General features: G+C 36.3%; 1 pseudogene; it reads left to right on the top strand.

The window, feature by feature from the left end:
- The first annotated feature begins 5,234 nt into the window (after nucleotides 1-5,234).
- Nucleotides 5,235-6,396, top strand: LOC149404602 (ethylene-responsive transcription factor ERF105 pseudogene; annotated as a pseudogene).
- Nucleotides 6,397-6,711: the final 315 nt, after the last annotated feature.

The raw sequence follows: 6,711 nt of genomic DNA, 5'->3' as shown, positions 1-6,711 counted from the left end.
TTATTACCTCATTGGCCTCTAAAACCTACAAGTCTCTCAAAAACACACAAAAAAGATCACAAATACTCGAAAACAAGCTCGGATTTAGTCGGGAAAATAGGAGTTTTCCGCGTGATTAACGCACCTATCAGCATCATATGATTAGTGGGTTGTTTTCTGAATCAAAATCAATAACAACTATCATCCATAGCATTCGCATTAAATTGATACATGCCTGGATAGCTGTATCTGGCATGTGGGAGCATTATGCACTTATGATGGTCTTAGTGAGACTTGATCTAAATCCTGAAGTGATCATGGACTTCTAGGTCATATCGTCGGGTTCTTTGACTCATTCGTTAAAGGCTACTGAGACGTTGGGATACTTATGTCTTGAGAATCTGGAATATGATATGAGAAGAAGTGGTTGACATATATGGAATCCAACCTTCATGAAATAAGGTCAATTTTCACTCACTTAAGTGATGATTCCATAATCGATAGATTGCTAGCACTTTGGTAGTAAGTAACGTACGGAAGAATTTTTCGCTGGGGAAGTTTCATAAATGGAATCAACACACGTCGCTTGTAATGTGTTGGCACGATAGCGAGCGTGTCAGGGAAGAAGGAATTCTGCGACATCCTGGTGATGGAATGGCATGGAAGAATCTAGATCATAGATACCCAAGTTTTGTTTTAGAGTCGTAAAACATTCGGCTTGGACTCGCTTTTGACGGGTTCAACTTGTTCAAGAAAATGAGCTTTGCCTACAACATGTGGTCGGTAGTATGACTACATATATATTTCCGCCCTGGTTGTGCATGAAGTTGGAGTACTTGATGTTGACGTTTCTAATTCTATGGTCAAGCTAGCCCATAAAAGACATGGACGTGTTCTTCCAGCCAGTTGTTGAAGAGCTAAAATAATTGTGGGAGACTGGATTCCAACTCCGAGACTGAGTCAACAATGAAGTGTTTCGGTTGCGTATCGAACTACCTTGGACGATAAATGATTTTCCGGTATGATCATATTTATCAAGATAAAGTGAACAGTGTTATGTTTCTTGCCCCACGTGCAGCTCTGAAACATCGTCGTTGGGTGTAAGAAACGTCTACTACAACCATCGTCGATACTTGCCTAATTTACACCGATTTAGAAAAATTAATGATCATTACACAGTTCGCAACGAGAGACACAAACCACCAAATTAGTTAACTCTGAAAAAAATACTTGATCAATTGGCTAGTATTTCTAGCATGACATTAGAAGGAAAAAAAAAAGCATGCTCTGTGGGAAGAAAACGAAGGCGAGATGCGTGCGAACTGAATTGGATCAAAAATATTTTACAAGTTGTTAGGAATATTACTCACTGAAGAAAATAAAATAAACATGAGTGATTACTGAATTTAATAAGAAGTTTACATTATTAGCATTATTGATTAGTGGGTTGTTTTCTAGTTAGGATCAATAAAACTATCATCCTAAGTCTCTATATTATACTGAATTAAATGCTGGGCATCTAAGTTCGGGCGGTGAACTAAAACTCGGTTAATGATTGATACATGCTTGGATAGTTGTATCTAAAATCAAATACGTAGAACGCAAATGAAGGTCGATCACTTGGTGGGAGCATTATACATTTTTGGTAAGTGTACGATCTGGACAGACTTTGGTTGTTGACGTGTCATTTAAGTACAGTTATGACGCACGAACCAGGGTCGCTATGATGGTTATAGTGAGACTTAGTATAAATCCTGAAGTTTTCATGCACTTCTGGGTTGTATTACCGGGTTCTTTGAGTCATTGGTTAATGGCTACTTGAAGATAGGGCTGTACAAAACCGAACCGAAAATCGGATAAAACCGATATCCAAACCGAACCGAAACCGAAATTCGGAGCCACGTTAGCTAACCGAAATTCGGATTCGGATAACCGATCCGGTTTACAAAACTGGACCGGATATCGGATTTGATTTTGGGAAAATCTGGATATCGGATATTTAACCGATTTTTTTTAATTAAAAATAAATATATATTAAAACAAATTTATGTCACTATTATTAACACATGATGGTCAAGTTGTCATAGAAGAACAAACTTCTCATATATCAACTCATACTGCTACTATAACTTGATTATGTGATCTATAAAGGTAACACACAAATTCAATTGTTGTATGGTTTATTATGATCATTAGGGTAGTAATTTTAATTTTATATTATGATATTTACATGTGCAGGTAGTTGGAGACGAGTGTCCTTTTGAATTTTATTTTTTTACTCAGTTTTAGATTATGTATTGTCATTTTGGAGCTTTATAAGAGTCGTTTGTACTCGTTTTTTGAATTTTTACAAACCGGATTTGGATTTTAGAAACTGGATATCCATTTTATAAAACTGGATATTAAACTGGATCTGAAATTTTACAAACTGGATAACCGAATTTTAAAAATTGGATACTGGACTGGATACTGGATTTAAGAAACCGGATAACCGAATTTCGGTTTTAGACTAAATTGGACCGGATACTGGACCGAGTTTTTAAAAACCGAAAATTCGGATTCGGATACTAAAATTGTCAAAAACCGAACCGAACCGATCCAGTTTCACCCCTACTTGAAGATGCTAGATCACTTATGTCTTGGGAATTCGAGATATGATCTGAGCGGGAAGTGATACACAGATATGGAATCCATTGTTCCTGAAAGAAGGTCAATGTTCACTCACCTAACGTACGAAAGAATCTTTCGCCGGGGAAGCAACGATGCTTATGGCTCATATGTATCAAGAAAGATATAATGGAATAATTGACCTTTCTCAGTATGAGTTAAACCTGAAGGATTAAGCTCATGAACTGACTATATCAATGGATATCCGTACGATGAGTAAAATATAATTCTAGCAGTAAGAAGAGTGTCATCTTGGCTTATTTTGTGGAGTGTCACCAAGATTGACGAATCGATCAGATAAGAGAAATGATTTTTCATCTATTTTTAATCAAATTTGTAGGAGATTCTGTTACTAGGTCCATGAATAATGAACTCTCAAGCAATAATAATCCTAAGATATATTGTTTACAATCTCACAACTATAAATTATCTTCGCAGCATTCATTCGAAAATTTGTCTATTTGCCGAAACAAATATTTATTGTAGAATTAATTATTTATTGTTGGAACAAATATTTAATTAATTGAATTTTAAGTTGAGCATAATGGACATCGCAAAATTCGAAAAATTTTAGGCCCAGTACATCTATGTTGGCCGCCTACTATAGGGTTTAAATACCCAATATTCTCTCTTTGATTAGTTGCTAGATTTATGAAAAATAAATAAGGTAACCAAATAAATAAGAGAGAGAAAAATAATGGTTGAGACATTCTCTCTCCATTAAATAAGAACATAAGATATTGTCTTTTATTCTATCTCATAATTAATTTCCTGATATCTAGGAGAGACTAATGGTTAAGATATTCTCTCTCAATTAAATAAGCAAATACGATATTATAATTTATTCTCTCTCATGGATAATTTTCTAATATTTAGTAGAATAATAATGGTTTATATATTCCTTCCATTAAATAAGAAAATAAGATATTGTCATTACTATTCTCAAATATCTAGATTCATTAAATATATGAGAAAAAAAATATAATATCCTAGAGTCTGATCTGACAGATGAGAGAAAAAGTAAGATTTATAGTCAAGATCCAATAGTTCATGCTAAACTGCGAAATAAGAAAGAATTTAGGAGAATAAGGAAACCCTAATGGCTTCATAAAATATCTTCATCCTACTACTATAAATAGGAGTCATGGAGAACACAAAAAGGACACGCGTGCGATATACGAAAAACAAGAGAAAAATTCGACCACTCTCTCTCTCTGTGGTGGCCGATTTCTCTCTCTCTCTCTCTCTGTGGTGGCCGATTTCTCTCTCTCTCTCTCTCTCCCTTTTCCTTGGAATTCGTGATTTCAATCCCAAAAAATACGACACGACCCGAACTCTTAAATCGACAGTCGTTGTGAGATAACGAGAGAGCCCACACTTTATTCTTGTTCATTCGGAGAATAAGGCTCGGAAGATTACGATATCATCTATTGGAGATCCAAACGACGAGAGTCCTATCATCGTTCTCAAAGATTCAAGACCGGAGACCAAAGCTTGAAGATCGAGTAACTTGAGCTCAGAATTGGATCTTGAAGAACTCGATTGGAAGTTTTCGTAGCTGAACCCAAACCCGTAAGTGTTATGATATTCCCTTCATCTCTTATAAATTGGTTCTTTGAATTGCTCTCTATGTTTACTACTCATTTAAATCAATCTAGATCATATAATCATATAATTAATTAGCTAGATAGCGTGATTTTTTATATTCCACACGGTTATATGGATATGTATTCTCAATAAGGGCATTTCACTACAATTTGGTGTCGGAGCTATTGTTCGTGACCGATACCAACATGTTTAATCCCCAAAGTTGTCATATTGGTTAGATGTGAAGTTTAAGCACAATGTGGACGTCATGTACGTGGAGAAGAATGTGTGCGAGAATCTTCCCGGAACTTTGCTTTGCTTAGAAAGGAAGAATAAAGACATTGATAAAGTGATGCATGATTTGAGAGTGGAAGTATTGAAAAAGCGCAAGATTCCATTTCTATAACGAGGCCGTTTTCGAAAAATTATTACTCTTTTTTTTTATTTTACGTATTAGCACTTGTTTCAAAAGTTTAACATTTTTAATTTCTTTCTATTTCCAATTAAATTGATTTTTTTCTTTTTTTAATTTACAGAAAATTATCAGAAATTATAATTTACAATAAGCTTAACGTAAATACTATTTCCGTTAAATTCGAAATCCAATTTTAAATTTATCGGAAGTAGCATTTCTATTAAGCTTCGAAAAGTATAAAAATAAAAAGTGTACTTCCGTTTGCTACCGTTGCCTAAGATGATTGATGCTTCAAAATTTGAAGTATCAAATAGTAATTTCAGTGAGGAGAATGAACACCATAGAGCCGTATGATGAGTATTTTGACTTTGAATCTAAATCCAATCCAGCGGCTACTAATTGCCACACAAACCATTTAAAAACATTTGTCACAACAAAAGCATTTATATTAATTAAAAACTAGCAAGTTGTATAGAATCGGACAACGCGATGAAGGTTCTTCTTAAGCAAACGAGAGAGCGACGAAAGTGATTACCAAAAAGTCATCCTTAATAGTTGACACATTCTCGTCTCTTTATATATCTCTCATTTCAAGTTCAACTTTCATAATCCATTTCTCTCCCTCTCCTCTTCTAAAGATTAAAACTTGAGTCAGTAAGCTAGTTCAGTCATGACATACCTTGACCAAACCTCGAATCTCGACCTGATAAAGCAACACTTGCTCGGAGATCTCTCTCCTGTAATTCACATTCAAAAACCTATATCTCCCATTTTCGACCTCGATTTCGATTTCAATTTCGACTTTGAATTCGAATTTAAACCTGAACTGGTAGACTTGACCTCACCGAAACCCCTTGGTATGAGTCACCAATTAATTAAGTCGAAGCCCCAAATCCCAGTGGGGCCAGCCAAACAGGCGGATCCGAACTCTCCGACGAACCGGAAGAAGTCTTTAACCGTGTCGCTCCCGGAGAAGACGACGCAGCAGTGGATCCAATTCGCCGCCGCGAACCCTCCGATGCCAACAGCGCCGGCGGCCGGTGAAGAGGAAGAGCAGCGCCACTACCGAGGAGTCCGGCGAAGGCCATGGGGGAAGTTCGCGGCGGAGATCCGAGACCCGACCCGGAAAGGAACTAGGGTTTGGCTCGGAACCTTCGACACGGCTATCGAAGCCGCGAAAGCCTATGACAGCGCGGCTTTCAGGCTTCGAGGCTCCAAAGCAATTCTCAATTTCCCTTTGGAGGCTGGAAAGTTCTCAAACGACAACCACCATTGCGAGACTCTGAAGATAAACGACAACAAGGCTGTTGAAACGACGAAAAGACGTCGTGAAGAGGAAGTGGTAGAGGAAGTGAAGACGGTGAAGAAGGAGAGGTTAACGAAAGTTGACGCTTTAAGTTACTTGAAGGACATGCCATTAACGCCGTCAAATTGGATGGCCGTTTGGGAATCTGACGTCAAGGGCGTTTTCACCGTCCCTCCATTGTCACCGTTATCTCCTCACCCGTCTATGGGCTATTCTCAACTTATGGTTATCTGAAGAACTTGACCACTGCCACTGAAAAAAGTTAATAGCTGCGATTTTTTTTTTTTTTTAATTCTTTCTGGTCCAGTGTAAAAATGAGCCGATATTTCTTGTAAATATGAATGAAATGAAGAGTTTCTCTAATTCGTGCAATCTTAGTTAAAAGATTTACTCTAAATTTCTAATGTTCAATATTATTTATTTATTGCGTTCACTGTTTTAATTTTTTGCTTGAAGTTAAAGTTCCATCTGATCCACCTTAATTTGAATCGAGTTAATTCTTCTTCATAATTACAATTGTATTCCATCAAAGACTTTGTACCTCATAAAAAAGAAAATTAAATCTGACATTTTCTTTTTCTTTTTGTTTGGGATTGAACCGCAATCTCGATTTTATTAACTAGACTATACTAGGTACCACGAATTAAATCTGACATTTAACTTTCCAAATTTGTTTGTTTTTGTTTTAATTATTATTATTATTAAGAAAATTCCAAAAATTTCATTAGATCACATGCAGATGTGAATCAGTGAATCA

This window comes from Urtica dioica, chromosome 2 (genome assembly GCF_054948205.1).
Source record: "Urtica dioica subsp. dioica isolate 48M chromosome 2, U.dioica_male_clone48M_v1_H2, whole genome shotgun sequence".
Classification (NCBI taxonomy): Eukaryota; Viridiplantae; Streptophyta; class Magnoliopsida; order Rosales; family Urticaceae; genus Urtica; species Urtica dioica.
Note: the sequence above shows the minus strand (reverse complement) of the source record. Positions and strands in the feature narration are given on the sequence as shown.